Source organism: Dermacentor silvarum, chromosome 1 (assembly GCF_013339745.2).
Source record: "Dermacentor silvarum isolate Dsil-2018 chromosome 1, BIME_Dsil_1.4, whole genome shotgun sequence".
In the NCBI taxonomy this organism is placed as follows: Eukaryota; Metazoa; Arthropoda; class Arachnida; order Ixodida; family Ixodidae; genus Dermacentor; species Dermacentor silvarum.
In genome coordinates this window covers 56773419-56791113 of record NC_051154.1, presented here as the reverse complement: position 1 = coordinate 56791113, position 17695 = coordinate 56773419, and the positions used below count along the sequence as shown (strand labels likewise).

The 17695-nt window shown below is 49.8% G+C and overlaps 1 protein-coding gene across 1 annotated transcript in view; it reads right to left on the bottom strand.

Annotated features, from left to right (window-relative positions):
- Positions 1 to 16035, bottom strand: part of LOC119449757 (uncharacterized) — a 74869-nt gene extending 58834 nt beyond the window's left edge. Inside the window, exon 1 of the mRNA XM_049668389.1 lies at positions 15899 to 16035. The gene's annotated coding sequence lies outside the window, so the exon portion shown is untranslated. The remainder of the gene's footprint in view (positions 1 to 15898) is intronic.
- Between the last annotated feature and the right edge of the window lie 1660 nt (positions 16036 to 17695).

The window sequence follows — 17695 nt, the reverse complement described above, 5'->3', positions numbered from 1 at the left end:
TCTGATTACGTCGTGGTCCGACCCCAGATTCGTTCCCATGTTTTGCCATGAGGCATCCAGAGTCCCCATCAGGAGCGAGAGGTCCGGCGTGGTGTCTCTGGTCGTGCTCGTGCCCATGCGGGTGGGTGTGTCGGGCTCGTTGAGTAGGGTCAAGTTGTGCTGTTCTATCAAATGTGCTAGTTCTCTCCCTCTTTTAGAACAGAACCGGTATCCCCATGTCGTGTGAGGGGCGTTGAAAACCCCCAGTACGAGCAGCGGCCGGGAGCCTGCCTTGCTCACTGCGTCCTGATTTGTTCCCGCCATGTCTATTCCTTTCTTGGTCGGCCTACAATACATATTCAGTACAAACACGTTCTCCGTGTTTCCTATGCCTCGACTGTGGAGCTCCACGAGGGTGTGTTCGCATCCCCGCTGTGCCGTCAGGTGCTGAGTTGCCGCTATACAATTGCGTACCAATGCTGCCGTCCCCTTCTCCGTCGGATCCACATACGTTACATAGCCAGGTAATCTGGGTCGCTGGTTTATCTCTTGTAATGCTATCACGTCTGGTTTGTTCTCGAGTGAATCCACGTGTTGTTGCAGCTCACCCGCCTTGTTCCTGAAGCCACGGCAATTCCACTGGAGAATCACCGTGTCTTCTTTCCCCCTAATATTAGTTCGCTGCGCCATCTTTGGTCAGGTCCAGGCTGCTGCCTGAACGGTGCACTTCAGTACCTGGTTTGGTGTACGGGGCGTTCTTCCTGCTTTTCTTTGCGAGCATGAGTTCGTTGACGTTGGCTTCTAGTTTGCTACCCTTCGCACTGGTCTTTGCGATCTTTGAGCAAACTTGCTCCACTTGCGCTGCTAGCTGCGCCATTTGGCATGTGAGTTGCGCCACCGCGTTGCTGACCTCTTGTAGGGGTCGGGCCCACCTTGGTTCTCCCTCCGCCTCTTGTAGACTCTGCGTGTCAGGCTGAGTGTCCCGCTTGGCTAGTTTCCGTTTCACGTTCGTTTCCTCCTGTCTGTTAGTTTCTGCAGCTTCGATTTTGGCTAGCAGTGACTTAGTCATCTCGTCTTGCTTATGTAATTGTTCCGTCAGTTTCGCTATCTGTTTGTTTTGGTGGTCTATTTGCGCGCTCTGTCTCTCTATCATCTTTTTCAGTTGTTCACATTCCTCGCACTGACTTTTTCTATCTGCTTGACCTAACTTGGGGAATTGACTTATCTGCGATGGAAGGTCTCCCTGCCCAACCCACCTGTTTGTCCGCGTTGTTCCTCGCCGGTGTCGGGGTCCTGCCTCTCGATCTCGATCTTTTCTTCCTTGTACTACTTTGGTCCCTTGCAGTGGATCTGGATGTGCTTCTCACCCCTCCTCCTGGCGTTGCCGACCGGCCTGCTCCACTGCTCAGGGTCTGGTCTCGCCTGGACAGGTGCGTTGACAGTGCCTGTTGCTCATGCTGCTTCTGCCGCTCTCGTTGCCGGATGAGGTAAGGCGTAATGAAGCGTTCCGGGCATCCTTTGGTACCTGTGACGTGACCTCCTCCGCAAAGCGTACATTTGGCCACGCAGGTGTGGCCTGGAGCTGGGTCTCGCGTGCCACACTCGTGGCAGGCTCGCGTTCCCGGCCGTGGGCAGGCTGTGCTGCGGTGTCCCACTTCGTAGCACACCCAGCATACGGGCACGGTCTTCTTATGCAAGGTGAATCGATATTCCGCTCCGTACAGCCAGAGGTAGTGCGGCACATCGGGTCCCGCGAACGTTAGAATGACTGTTGTCGAATCCTTTCCCATTCTTCTTACCGTGTAAATTTCGAATCCGTCCTCCATTATGTTTTCCTTGATCTCTTGGATAGTCAGTCGCGTTGGCACACCATGAATCACTCCCTTCACTGCGTCGTCGGGCGCCAGTCCATACATTTCCACTGAGTGTTCTGTTTCTCCGACCTTGATCTTGCTCACTTCGATTAATTTCATGGCCATGTCCTTGGTGATGATGATGAATGGTGTTTAATGGCGCAAGGGCCAGGTATGGCCAAAGAGCGCCAGGCCAGTGTTAATAGGTTGACAATGGAGCAATGAATTGCGAAAGATAGATGTGTCGTGGCTGTAAAAGGGCCTAAAAACAATCGCTGTAAAATGCGTAAAATATATATGTAATAAAATTATGGCAATGGCTAATGAGGTGCACTATGAGACGAAAGAACAATTTGCAAGATAATCATGATAAATGAGAATTTATCACTGATAAGTCTTTTCAAAAAGCACTACTGCCTTGACAGGCCCTTTGAAATGCAAGGGCCTGGAGGCTCGTGCTATACAAAACTACTATCGCAGCGGCATCCTCTGGAGAGAGGATGCGCTATGAAACTATTGGGCAAATAACATGCAATATAACATCGCTAAGAAAGCCCAGGACAGCTTTGGTGTTAAAGAGGGGTTTGTCACCCAGAAACATAGCGGGATGGAGAGGGAGACAGTACCTGTACGCTAGAGGAAAGTGCCTTTTTCTCTCTGTTTCGGCTTCCCTGCACTCCACGAGGGCGTGAAGCACGGTAAGCCTCTCTCCACATCTACCACAGGTTGGTGGGTCATTTCCAGTTAAAAGAAAATTGTGGGTGCCGTATGTATGTCCTATTCTCAAACGAGAGAATAGGACATTAGTTCTTCGTATTTTCGTAACGGGATGCCAGGGACCTATCTGTGGCTTAACTAAGTGGAGCTTATTGTTGGTTTCGGCATCCCACAAGCGCTGCCAATGGCTTCGAAGTTTCTTTCTCAAGTAGGGCTTGAGGTCTGCGGCAGGGATAGAAGCGGTAGGGTTAAGGGCTCGCGATGTAGTTGATGAGGCCATTTGATCAGCCAGAACATTGCCCTCGATGCCTCTATGGCCAGGCACCCAGCACAAAATAATATGCTGGTTAGACATGTATGCTTTGCACAGAGCAGAATACAGTTCAATGAGTACAGGGTTTTTGTGTCTATGTAGAGTCATGATAGCTTTCACAACGCTTAGGGAGTCTGTAAATATTATTGATCGTTTGAGTTTTGACTTGCCTATACTCTTCACGGCTGATAAAAGTGCATAGGCTTCAGCCGTAAAAATGCTTGTTTCCGGGTGCAGTACATCGGACTCGGAGAACGATGGGCCGACTACTGCATAAGAAACCCCTGCATGTGACTTGGAAGCGTCAGTGTAAAACTGAGTGCAGGACGAGTACTTGAACTGGATTTCTAGAAAATGCATCTGGATATGTGCCTCTGGAGCGTCTTTTGTGACCTCTACAAACGAAGTATCACACTCTATGAGTTGCCACTGCCACGGTGGCACTGGATTTGGTGGGGCCATCAAATTATTTTCTAGTGGGATATCCATTTCTGCACTAATTTTTCTTATACGTAGTGAGAAGAGTTCTCTTACTGTCGGCCGGTTATTAAAGAGTGTGGCACTGGTCATATCATTTATGATTGAGAAGGACGGATGTTCCGAGTTTGAATTTACTTTCAGGAAATAGGTAAGGCTTAAGTATGAACGTTGCATGTCAAGCGACCACACGTCCTCTTCTACGTACAGGCTTGACACAGGACTTGTCCTGAAAGCACCAGTGGCTAGGCGGATGCCTAGATGGTGTACAGGATCCAGCATCCTTAGGGCGCTTGGCGTAGCGGAATGGTACACTATGGCGCCGTAATCTAGTCGTGTGAGTATGAGGCTCTTATACAGATTTAAAAGGCACTTTGTGTCACTACCCCACACGGTGCGTGACAACACTTTTAGAATATTCATTGTTTTCATGCACTTGTTTCTTATATACTGTATGTGTGCCACAAATGTAAGTTTCGTATCTAGGATCACACCTAAAAATTTATGTTCTGTTTTTACGGCCACACGTTGTCCCTGCAACTCAATGTCAGGATCGGGGTGCAGACCCCTCTTCCTGGAGAACAGGACGCAGGTGGTCTTTTGTGGGTTAAGGCTAAATCAATTCTCGTCTGCCCACTTAGACACCTTGTTCAGACCAAGCTGAATCTGCCGCTCACAGACGGCAAGATTGCACGAGGCGAAACCTATCTGTACATCATCGACGTATGCAGAATAAAACATGTTTCTTGGGATGTACAGACGCAAAGAACTCATTTTTACGATAAAGAGAATGCAACTGAGCACCACGCCCTGTGGCACTCCAGTTTCCTGCACAAATGGTCTTGATACAGCATTTCCCACACGAACGCGGAATGTGCGATTAGATAAATAATTTTCTATGACATTTAACATGTTACCACGTATACCAACGTGTGAGAGGTCTCTAAGTATTCCAAACCGCCACGTGGTATCGTAGGCTTTTTCCATATCAAGGAATACAGACAGAAAGAACTGTTTATGGACGAAAGCTTCACGAATTTGCGTCTCAATACGTATCAGATGGTCGGCGGTGGATCTACCCTCTCGAAACCCGCATTGGTACGGGTCAAGCAGTTTGTTTGATTCAAGGAAATGTATTAGTCGTCGGTTTATCATTTTTTCGAACAGTTTGCAGAGACAGCTGGTTATTGCTATAGGCCGGTAACTTGAAGCAGACGATGGGTCTTTGCCCTGCTTCAGTATAGGAATGACAATGGCCTCTTTCCAGGCAGAGGGAATTTCGCCGGAGGTCCATATAGCATTGTATAGGGAGAGCAGAGTTTTCTTTGTTTCATGGGGAAGGTGTTTCAGCATTTGATAAGCTATGCGGTCAGGGCCTGGGGCAGACTTGTTGCAGCAACTAAGCGATGCATAAAGCTCAGCAATGCAGAATGGCTGGTTGTATGCCTCGTGTCCGGTACATTTTCTTTCTAGTTTCTGTTTTTCTATTGCAGCCTTGTGTCTTTTAAATGTTTGTGAATAATGGGATGAGCTGGCCGCATGTTCAAAATGTGCTCCCAGGCAGTTAGCTTGGTCTTCCAGACTGTCGCCTTGTGTATTTACCAACGGGAGTGAATGAGTTTGTAGCCCTTTTATCTTAACTTTCTTCCAGACTCTGCCCTCGTCTGTATACGAGTTGATGCCTGACAAAAACTTCTCCCAACTCTCTCTTCTGGCCTGTCGACGCGTTCTTCTGCCCTGCGATTTTATCTTCTTAAAATTGTCAAGATTCTCCGCAGTTGGGGATTCGCGTAGCAACCCCCACGCTTTGTTCTGTTTCCTACGAGCGTTCCGACATTCCTCGTTCCACCATGGGACACGGCGTTTGCAGGTCGCAGCACTTATTTCAGGTATACATCCAGAAGCGGCATTAATTATAAAAGATGTAAGATACTCGACAGCAGCATCAATTACCAGCGAAGATATGTCAGACCACGAGATACTACTTGTAAGACTTTGGAATTTCTCCCAATCTGCCGTATCCAACTTCCAGCGGGGTGCCTGTGGTGGAGGTTTGTTTTGTAGTGGTGATCTCAGCAGTATTGGGAAGTGGTCACTCCCGTAAGGATTTTTTATAACTTCCCATTTAAGTTCAGCAAATATAGACGGGGAAGCTACGCTGAGATCAATGGAAGAAAACGTTTTGTTTGCGAGATTGTAGTAGGTGGGTTCCTTTTTATTCAGGAGACACGCACCAGAGGAGAAAAGAAATTGTTCGATTAGGCGTCCTCGCGCATCGGTACGCGTGTCGCCCCAGAAGCTGCTGTGTGCATTGAAATCGCCAAGAACAAGGTAAGGTTCTGGTAATTCATCTATAAATGACTGAAATTCATGTTTGTGTAGAGGATAATGTGGGGGTATGTAGACCGAGCAAATGGTTATGAGCTTACCCAGAAGTACAGCACGAACGGCTACCGCCTCAAGTGCCGTATTCAGGGGAAGTTGCTGACAGGCTACACTTCTGTCGAGTATGATGGCCACACCACCAGATGATGCGGCAGAATCCTCGCGATCTCTTCGGAAAACAATATTATGACGTAGGAAGTTGATGTTTCTGGAGTTTAGGTGCGTTTCTTGAACACACAGCACCTTTGGATTAAATTTATTGATAAGTTCTTGGATGTCGTCTAGGTTGTGGATTAGTCCCCTAACATTCCACTGCATTATAGTGTTCATGTTGGAGAAAAATAAAAGGTGCTGTGTGTCTCGAAAGGGAGGAGAGTGACTTTACTTTACAGGGCCTTTGTTAGGCCCTGTAATTGGTGTTTTGTCTTTTTTGGAGCGGTCGAGAGAACCTCGCCGCTCCTTCGACGCTACCTGCACCGTTTGGCTTGGACTGGTGTCCATAGCCTCTTGCGAGGCACTGGACACCCGCTCCAGAGAGCGATGTGTGCGTCGCGTAGACTTCATCTCGAGCGACGAAGTCTTTGTCCCCACCGGGCCGGAGGTCGAAAGGACCCCTGTGGCCTCTGCGGTGCCCTGGCTGCTGCCGGAGCTTGTAGATGCCACTGGTGTGGAGACTTTGAGAGATGGCAGGGCAGCGTTAGCTGCTCCCACCGTAGGGGCGGATGGCGTTGACCTCGGCACGCTAGGCGTGGTCCGGGCTGCCGCCAGAAGCCGTTGTGGTGCCGCCCCCCGTTGCACCACTTCGGCGAAGGATGTTTTCAGTGAGAATAATGATGAGATCCGTTGTCGAGCTTCACGGAATGTTATATTCTCCTTAACTTTTACTGTAATTATTTCCTTTTCTTTCTTCCAGGCTGGACAAGCTCTGGAGTATGCAGGGTGACTGCCGTCGCAGTTCGCACAATGTAGCTCATCATTATTGCAGTCGTCAGCAGAGTGAGCGGTTGTGCCGCACTTTGCGCAAATAAGCTGCCTTCTGCAGCTCTGGGATGCGTGACCAAATCTCTGACATTTGAAGCAACGTCGCGGGTTTGGAATATAAGCTCGAACATGAAGTTTTACATAGCCGGTTTCGAGATTCTCAGGTAAAGTAGTTGAGTTGAAAGTGAGTATTAAGTGCTTTGTTGGGATTTCGATGTCATTCCGCCTGATTTTGATGCGCTGCACGTGGATTACGCCTTGGTCCTTCCATCCATCCAGGAGTTCTTCATTCAATGTCATTAAGTCTTCATCTGATACCACGCCTTTCACTGTGTTCATAGTTCGATGTGCGCTCACAGAAACAGGTATGTTACCAAAAGCTACGAGGTGTGCGAGTTTGTTGTGTTGTTCCTTCTCTTTTAGTTCGAGGAGCAAATCTCCACTTGACATCTTTGTTACCTTATAACCAGCTCCAATGCTCTCTTTTAGGCACTTGGCCACAAGAAATAGGGAAATTGCTCTAGCTTTCGTAGATGACTGCTCACAGTGAAGGACGTGGAATTTGGGGAAAGTTTCTTTGTTTTTGGGCCAGAATAGCGAGGTTGCGTCGGTGCGTACCCTTTTCGAGGCACGATCGGTAGAAAAGGGGTTTGAGGATCCCATGGAAATAAGTGATTTATTCGGCAACGGCGTCTGCCACCCACCACGGAGCCCAACAAGGGGACGTGGCAGAACATATAAACAAGTCTGCACAGCGCCAGCAGTATGCCGTTACTATAACCCAATATGGTATACCCAAGGTAGGACAGCCACACCAGGTTAACCCTTGCCGCCAGGAAAAGTGGAAGTGAATAGAAAAGATGAGAAGACAGGAGAGATGAAAAGCGGGAGAAAAAGACGAAGATTGGAGAGGAAGACAGGAAAAGGCGACTGCCGATTTCCCCCGGGTGGGTCAGTCCGGGGGTGCCGTCTATGTGAAGCAGAGGCCGAAGAGGTGTGTTGCCTCCGCCGGGGGGCCATAAAGGTCCGAACACCCAGCATCGGCTCAGCCCCCAGGATCCCCCTTTCCCCAGACACGGCTAAGCCGCGCACGCTACACGCGGGAGGGTCCAACCCTCATGTGCTCGGGTCCGTGGTGTCGCAACACACCAAACGCCTGCTTACGCAGACGCCCCTGCGGGGGGCCATGTCCTTGGTGGGAGTACTCACGGTTGCCGTGTTTTGGTTATGGTCGATCCTTAGCCGAAGGTTTGCTTCTCGCCACGTCGTGTTTGTGGCCTGTAGCTGAGCCAGCGAGAGTTCGGACGGCGCGAGCTTGGCCACGTCGAGTCCACTTCGCGGCCGCATCACTAGTTTGTAGTCGTCCAGGGGAAGAGGCGCTGGCCTTGGTGCTGGCTTTCTCATCGTTAATATCGGCTGTCGCTCCAGGGGCGAAGACGGTGGCGGCTGGCCGGAGGTTGGATTTAGCTTTCGTCGGCCTCGTCGGCGTTGCGCCTTCGAGGCGGCCGTCATCCACTCACCTGCCGCCGTTGATTCCTGGCTCTCCTCGTTATTGTCTTGTTGCATATCGTTGCCTTCGTCATCCATGCCTTGGTTGTACTTTACTCCGCACGCGGGAACCGCGACGACCGTGCCGGGCTGGACCTGCTCCTTGGCCGTGCTCATCTCTGGGCCTACCAGACTGGCGTTAGGCTTAGTTCGCGCACACGGATGAGTGTCTCTAAATTCGTACAAGTCGCACTCACCGGCGTAATTTTAGTGTCCCCGGGCGCCTTTCACTTGGCTGAATCCGATGGTAATACTAAAATTGCCCAAATAATAGCTTTATCGCGACTTTCGGTGTTCGTTTCGGAGCTCATGGAACGCACGTCTAGCTCAGCGCGTGATGCACGCGCTCCCCCTATAGTCTGAAGCTAATCTAGTAACTATAGTAGAACCAACGTTACTAGATTAGCTAATCTAGTAACGTTGAGTAGAACTAGCGAATCCGGTTGCACCCGCTAAAAGTCACGGCATGGTCGTCTTCGAACATGCGACCGGCAGCTCCACAGAGCCTTAGGCCTAATCGCGTCCATGACGGATACCAATGCCACAAAAGACCCATAAAGGGTTCCAATGAGCCGCCGCGAGGAGATGCAGGCCTAGCTAAGTGGTCCCCGCTCGCTGCTCAACACGCAGCTACCGAGCAGACTCCTGGGAGTGTGGGACTGCGCCCCGCTGACGTCCTAGCCAGCGTTTCCGGCGCCCAGCTCCCAGAGCCAAAGATACAGAAAAGAGGCTATTTACATATGTACAGGGAAAATCGACCACCGCACCGGCTGCTGCACTCACTCGCTTCGGGCGTACTCTTAAAAGAAAACTTGCTGCAAATCTCAGCGTCTACACGAGTTCGGCGACACTGGCGCAGCGTTAACTCGCCCTCAAGAAAGCACACACAGATCTAGCTAGCAATCACCCCTTCGGCTGAGGCCTAACGCTGGTCCGGACAGATCGTCGTCCCGTTTTCCAAGAGCTTGCCCCACGTTGGGAACGCCAAAATGTCGGGATATGTGGGGGGATCGCCGACGGCCCTCTGCCTCGACACCGAGCCCCGCGGTTGGCGCATGCCTGCGCATCAACCGCGGTCCGGTACAAGCTCGAGGAAACAATAGACGACAACCACGTGTACACTCGGAAAGCATTTATTACGACTGCAACTAACACTTCGAGCTGGCCAGCTAGCTATAGTTGACATCGCTGAGGGTTCCATCGAAGAGAATAATACACTAGGTAAAGAAGGGCTTCCGACTTACCAACTGGGGAATACGGGGGGGCCGCGGCGCTTGCCGCGGCAAGAACGCGGTTGACTAACCACGTGCGGGAATACGGGAGCGACGGCGGAGCCTTCTGCCGTCGCCGCTTGCTGGAGACCAAAGAGACCCCACCCCGTCCCCGGGCGATATCAGCGGGATCTCACGTGACCCACCCGGTGGCGCTGATAGCGCTTGCAAGTCGAGAGAGTGAAGCCAAACAGGACGGTCGTGGCCGAGTGGAGCTCAGCACAGCAGGAGCAGTGAATAAGTTCAATTTTTGTTTATTCTTATTTGGTTGATAGAAGTGTTAGAGTACCCGAGCTATATATATATATATATATATATATATATATATTGTTTCTCATGCTTTTTTTTAGTTTCTTGGTTAGTTTGGTAGGACGTTAGTAGGCAGCGAATAGTTCAATTTTTTTAAAAAAATTTTTTGGAAGCGGGTTGTGGCGCACGTGTTGCATGGTGAAAGCAGTGTAAAGCGGCAGTTTTAAACCGCGTTAGGGAAGCTAGCGGAGGTAGCCGGATAGCGAGTTTGCCGTACGGCTTACCGTGGGGCTTTGTTCAGATATTTTGGTGGGCTTTCTCGTTAGGTGGACGGGTGGACAATGGTGCGGCAGGCTAGGAAGGACAGGGGTGATGACGAGCTGGTGCAGTGCGAGGAGTGCAAACGTTGGTGTTATTTGGACGAGACGCACTTCGCCAGTTTAGCCGACGCTGAGGAGGCTAGCTTCGCGTGCAGGTCGTGTGAAGGATTTAAGGGAGCTGTGCGGCGGATGGAAGGGGAATGGGCAGCCAGTGTGGAAGAGCTGAAAGGGGAGCTGAAGGTGGAGCGAGAGCGGCGAATTGAGCTCGAAACTCGGATGGGCGAGTTGCTTCACAGGGAGGGGGCCGAGGCCGTCCTGGTAAAGCGAATAGCTGGCGAGCTACAAGAAGAACGGGAAAAGCGGGCCGTGCTGGAAGAGTGGGTGGAGGCGCTAATGGCACAGCTAGGCGGCGCGTAATCCCGGGTCAGCTCAGGCGGGCGGCGGGGACAGCGCGGAGACTCAGGCAGAGGCATGCCATGAGAGCAGGGAGGGACGCCTAGGGGCCGTTGAACAGCAGGCGAGAGCCGGCGGTAACACGGCGGTTCCACAACTCTACAGCGAGGTAGTGCGGCAGGCTTCGGGTGGGAAGAGACGAACGGCAGGGAGCACATCGTCACGTGTCAGTGGCGCACGGCGGGTGGAGAACCAGCTAGCGCGAACTGGAGGACGACAATCGCAGGCGGGAGGCAAACGTGTAGAGCGAAGGGTCCTAGTGGTGGGGGACTCCAACGTAGCTAGAGTTAAGGAGGGCGTCCTTACAACAGTGAAGGCAGACGGGCGGGTGAGGGTGGAGGCCCAGTCAGGGAAGTGCATGGTTGACGCAATGGCAAAAGCTCAGAAGGTGGTATCAGACAACCTCGAGCATGAACATCTGGTCGTTATCCATGCTGGTCTCAACGATGTGCTGAAGGGAAGGAGCCAGAACCTAAACGGACAGTTAGAGGTTGGGTTGCGTAAACTCAGAGAAACCTCTGCGAATGTGCATGTGACCATATGCACAATCCCACATGTCCGGGGCCAGGCTAGCGAGATGGAATGGAAGGTGCTTGAGGCTAACCGGGTCATTAGGGGTCTGAGCAGACCACTTGGGTACGGCACAATGGAGGTAAACCGGGAAGTGTACGAGTCTGGCTCCCACCCTTTTGCACAGGATGGCATTCACTACAGTGGTGCCACGGGCGGGAGCGTAGGTAGTAGGATAGGGCGCCAAGCTACGGCTTTTTTGGGGGGACCCAGAGCCCTAAGACCACCAGTGTAGACGAAGACGGACCCAGAGAGGCTCCAAGATTCAAGAAACGTAGAATCGGTAGAAGAAATAGACGTAAGCACCAGGGGCAAGGTCATTCTGACATAGGGTACATTAACATGCAAGGTGGCAGGAATAGGCTGAAGTGGGAGGAGATAGACGAGCAACTAAGGCAAGAAAAGCTGATGGTATACGGGTTTGTGGAGACACATCTTAGGGACATGGAGCAACCTCCCTGTAATCCTGACTATGCATGGGAATATTGCAATAGAACAGAGGGCAGCAGAAAAGGGGGTGGAATTGGTGCATTCATTCATAAAAGTATGAACTGGCAAAGGGTCAAACAGGAATGCAAGGAGCATTTATGGCTAAAAGGGAAAGTTGCAGGAGAGCAGACACTCCTTGGCTTTGTATACCTCTGGACAGGAGCAAATGCCAAAGAGGAAAACAAAAAAATGCTGGAATGTATATCAAGTGACATTAATGAGCTAGGAGAAGGGTGCGAGGTTATTATACTAGGAGATATGAACGCACACATAGAAGACATGGACGGGTACACAGACTCAACAGGCAACATGTTGCTGGATATGTGTGAAATGCATGACTTAGTTGTACGCAACAGTACTGAGAAGTGTGAAGGGCACATAACATGGGAGGTAGGGAGCCTGCAGTTGACGATAGATTATGAACTAATGTCACATAGGATGCACGATAGGCTAAATGTAATGAGCATAGATGAATATGGCTCCAGAAGTCTAGGTAGTGATCACAAACGTATTAAGGTGAGTTTTAGAAGGGAAATGAAAGTAGGTAGGAGGCAAGATGAACAACCAGGTGGGATATTTTACTCGGAAAAGCAGCTTGAAATAGCAACCCAGCAAATTGAGGAAGTAATTTCAGAGGATACAAAAACAGAATGGACATATGCAAATTTAACAGGACTATTTGAGCTAGAGCTTACTAAGGTACGAGTCAGGACAAAAGGGAACAGAAGACGTAAACCCAAGAGCTGGTGGGATGAGGAGGTTAAGAAGGCCATAGAGAAACGTCAGGAAGCATCCAGGGAACACAGATATTCAAAGCAGAGGGGTGAACCAGAAGCTGATGTAGGCAGAAAATGGAATAACTTCTTAAGCTGTAGAAGGGAAGCATCCAATTTGATCAATGAGAAGATCAGAAGAAAGGGGAGCCAATGGTTGTCAGAAGTAAACAAAAAGGATAGAAAAGCAGCGAAGAAATTTTGGAAACATCTCAACTCCTTGAGTAATAAGACTAGCCTAGAGCAGAGGTTTATAGTTACAGCTCAAGGTGTTCGACTAGAGGGAGATGAGGCAATGGAACATATAAGAACAATGATGGCAGAAAAATTTAAAGAACGAAACATAGCATGTGCTCAATCAGGTGAGGATGGACTAGTCAGTGCAGTGGCTCCACTGGCACAAAGCGAGTGGGAAAGGGCAGAGAAGAGGGTTCCTAGTAGCACGTCGACAGGTCCTGATGGCATCCCAATTATGTTGATAAAGACATTGGGCCCAAAATCTAAGAAAGCATTAAGAGAGGCAGTGAGCAAAATGATAATGGACGGTAAAGCCCCCGACGGGTGGAGACTGAGCAGGATGAGCATGATATATAAGGGAAAGGGGGACAAAGCCGACATAAACAACTACCGTCCCATAACAGTGACGTCAGTGGTTTACAGGGTGGTGATGCAGATTATAAAGGACAGACTGCAGGCATGGGTGGAGAGCGAGGAGGTGCTGGGGGAACTACAAAATGGGTTCCGAAAACAAAGAAGGTTAGAAGATAATCTGTTCTCATTGACACAGTGTATTGAAATAGCAGAAAAGGAACACAGGCCCCTATGGCTTGCCTTTCTGGATATCAAGGGAGCCTATGACAGTGTAATCCAAAAGGATTTGTGGGACATACTGGGCACTCTAGAGGTGGAAGATGGAGTAAGAAATCTTTTAAAAGATATCTATAAAAGTAACAAGGTGCTCATAAAATGGGAAAACAAGGTATCTGGGCCTATAGAGATACAGCAGGGGCTTAGGCAGGGGTGCCCTCTGTCACCTCTGTTGTTCATGCTGTATTTACAAGGATTAGAGAAAAAATTAGAGAGGAGCGGACTTGGCTTCAACCTTTCCTATTTCAAGCAAGGAGAATGGATTAAACAGTCATTACCAGGACTGATGTATGCGGATGACATTGTACTTATGGCTGACAGCAAGGAAGACTTGCAGAGATTAATGGACATCTGTGGTAAAGAGGGAGATAGCTTAGGTCTGAAGTTTAGTAAAGAAAAATCGGCAGTCATGACTTTTAATGATAATCAGGGCAGCGAGCATAGGATACAGGAGGTTACGCTGGAGGTGGTGGATAAGTACAAATATCTTGGAGTGTGGATAAACAATGGGGCTGAGTACCTAACGGAACATGAAAAATATGTGACGGCTAAAGGTAGCAGAAATGCAGCTGTGATGAAAAATAGGGCACTGTGGAATTACAATAGGTACGAAGTAGTGAGAGGGATTTGGAAAGGGGTGATGGTCCCTAGTTTGACTTTCGGCAATGCGGTCTTGTGCATGAGATCAGAGGTTCGAGCAAGGTTGGAAGTTAAGCAGCGAGGGGTAGGTAGACTGGCTCTGGGAGCACACGGAAATACACCAAATCAGGGGGTACAGGGTGACATGGGATGGACGTCATTCGAGGGCAGGGAAGCCAGCAGCAAGATAGACGTTGAGGAGCGATTGAGAGAAATGGCAGAAAAGCGGTGGGCAAGGAGAGTTTTCAGTTATTTGTACATGAGGAATGTTGATACAAAATGGAGGAAGCTGACCAGAAAACTGACAATCAAATATTTGGACTGCAGTAGGGGTGCAAACCAGGAAACAGCGGTTAAGAAAAAGGTTAAGGAAACAGAGAGGGGTCTGTGGAAAACAGGGATGCAGACGAAATCAGCACTGGGAACATACCGAACTTTCAAGCAAGAAATTGCCAAAGAAAATATCTATGATAATTCTAGGGGAAGCTCTTTGTTGTTTGAAGCCAGGACGGGAGTATTGCGGACTAAGATGTACCGAGTCAAGTACCAAGGTATAGACACGTTGTGCTGTGCGTGTGGAGAAGAAGAGGAGACGGCTGAACACCACATACTTTTCTGTAAAGGGCTTAACCCTACAGTGCAAGGCAACGGGGCTGATTTTTTCAAAGCATTGGGGTTTAGGGACAGTGAAGGCAAAATAGACTTTAAGCGGGTAGAAATAACCAAACAGAGGTTATCTGATTGGTGGATAAAATCAAAGCAGGGGTGAAATTTCACCCACCACAAAGTACAAAATATGTTAATAGTCATGGCTAGGTGGCGTATGCCACCGCCCGGTTTAAAGGGTTCAGCCTCATCCATCCCTCCATCCATCCATTCCCGCGCGCCGCCCGCGGAAGGAAAGTTTCCGCTCTCCCAACTCTCCCTGGCACGCATGCGCTTGACGCGACGTTCGCTGCCCGTGCGGCGGTTATGGGACCCGAGGATTCCCACAAATTACAATAAGAAGCACAACGTTCTGAATTAACAGCATCAAAATCGTGGTTTCTGTCATAATTTGGTTTCTATTGAGGGGGGAAAAACTGCTAGCAGACGACACACGCGCGCTACGATGACGTAATGCGCACGAAAGGAGCCTACCCTCCCCGAGCATGCGCGCAGATATTGTGGCTGCCGTCTGACGGCGCTGGTGATATAGAAAGCCACGCGCTCCCGTGTTCACCCACAAAAAGATTGCGACTGCATATGTTGTTGCGGGGCCACAAAAAACGTCACAACTTGTCTCTCTAAGATTCATTACACGCCAAACTATAACCTTGTCACCACGGCCGAGCAGCTTATCGCTAACTGTGCCACAGCGCGCTGTGCTGCCAGCGTGCCTCAAAAGCTACTACCCCAAAAAGTAATGAAATTACTTTTCAATAATGTCTGGCCAATTGTTCTGGCGTCAGAGAAAGCGGCACGAACTTCTAGCAAGATGCACTAGACTATACATAGGTTGCACGGACGTCATCGCGGACGCCATATTGGGGTACCAGTCGGTCGAGAAGGGGCGTAAGCAAGGAGCATGACAGCAACAAAAAGCGCGTCTTGCGTCGAACGTCAGAGCGTTAACAATGATAAACCGGTGAAAACCTATCCGGCGCCGTGAAAAAGCAAAACAGTTTGCGCGTGATAATACGTTGCACTGACGTCATCGTAGTCGTCATCTTGGGGTACCAGCGCGGTGAAATATGGCTGCCTGACATCACATGAATACTATCTATACGCACCACGGCCGAGTTGGTTCTCGCTAACTGCATCACAGCGCCATGTGCGGCCAGTGTGCCTCAACAGAACCGAAATAAGTTACAATAATTCCCTAGGAATCGTCGGAAACATGTCCCAGCACGATTAATTAACTCAAATTAACTGCGCCAGGACGGCCGAGCTGTTTTTCCCTCACTGCGTCTTAAGTCTCGGTCCCGTGCCGTAAGCCTAATTGCGTCGTAGACTGTGAAACAAAATTTCTCACCTTGCCGTAGTCCAATAGTGCAGTGTTGTCTTATCCGAGTGCAGAAGGAACGCAAGAATACGCCGGGAGCCCAAGAGACCTGGCTACATTAAAAAAGAGAGAGACAGACAGACGGGTCGCCGCGGGCGAGCGCTCAAACGCGCGCCCAGCCGCCCTCGCTCGCCTCGGGGGAGTGTCTGGCGGATGACGCATGCACCTGGCACGTCATTAGCCTGTCGCTAGGTGAGGCAAGAAAAGTAAAGGCTCTATTCTGAGCCGCTATTCTGGACATTCCGCCATTTTCTTCAAGGCGTGACGTAGGCGCGACGCTTACAAAATGGCGCTCATGGCCCCGTTTTGCTTTCGTAACGTGACGCAAATTTGACGTTTCGCCTAAGAAACTGTAATGTAGGCATTTAAACTAGCGTGGTTGATAAAGCAAAACAGTTTTCCTCCCCAGTAAAAATAAAGCAGCTAGCTCAAAGCGTACGATTATTCCATCAAAATCGTTTCTCGCTTCCGTCGTCTGCATGCGCGCAGGCTGTCGTCTGCTTCATTAGCTAGGATGCGTCTCCTCGGGAAACTGAATGCGTCATCGTATATTGGAGCCCACGCGCTTGCTTTCTACCTTGAGACAACATACGCGACCTGCCAGTGATGATCAGCGCACGCTCTAGGCCGCGTTATCGCTATCTCGTGAACCGCAAGTGACTCAGCCCGACTCGTCTGGCTGAGAAGCGGCCGAATATCATCGATAGCGTTGCGCGCGCCACAGGTATCCGCTTGCGCAACGCAAGCGCCGGCACTGCCATCTCTTGTTCACTTCGCTGCTTACTCGCCCCGCGAGAGGAAACATCAAGACGCCGCCTGGCGTACATTTATTTTTATAAATTAAAAATTCGCCGTTGTCATAGCCTTTGATGAAGCGAAAAGACATTAATATTGATTACAATGCAAACGCAGTAGCGAAAAGTGCAATAAGTCGCAAGAAGTTTGCTAGTTTCAACAATTATTATTTCAAATAAACGTGTTTTTATTAGAAATAATGGTTCAAAACACAAATGCCAACACAACCCGAGAGCGATGCAAATGCTATGAGCACGCGTTGTGAACAAAAAATTTTCATGGCCCCAAATGACAGGAAAAATGCGGCGATACGCATGCCTCACGACTGACACTGCATATGGCCGCTCATTACCATAATTCGCGCGGCTCGTCGCACCACAAATTATGGCGGAAAATCTCTGCAATGACGGCCCAGCGCAACGTCACGCAACGTCAAATTGACGTTTACGAAACAGCCCTTCCTGTGACGCTCCTCACGGGATATTCTTTCAGCCAATGAACAAGCTGACATGCCAGCTATCTTGGAACGCCACCACATATTCGCGAAATTGCAGATGCATTCCACGGGCTTCTGCACGCTACCGTCCACTTTCTTTTTAAAGCGCTAAAGTCGCAATATAGGTGCCAAGGACCACAAAAAAGTATTAGTCGATAAAACTTGCAGCTTCACGTCACGTTTCGTCATTCTGACGAAAACACAAAATTGCATTTTGCAAAACTTCCGTTTCCCGGCACAAATTTCGAAACACGTGACCTCTGCACAGCCAATGAGACAGCCAAGATGGCGGATAATGGCTGCCGTGCAGCCGCCATGCGTGTCCAGAATAGAGCCCCTGGACACGCATGGCGACTGCATGGCCGCCGTTATCCGCCATCTTGGCTGTCTCATTGGCTGTCCAGAGGTCACGTGTTTTGAAATTTGTGCCGGGAAACGGAAGCTTTGCAAAATGAAATTTTGCGTTTTCGTCAGAA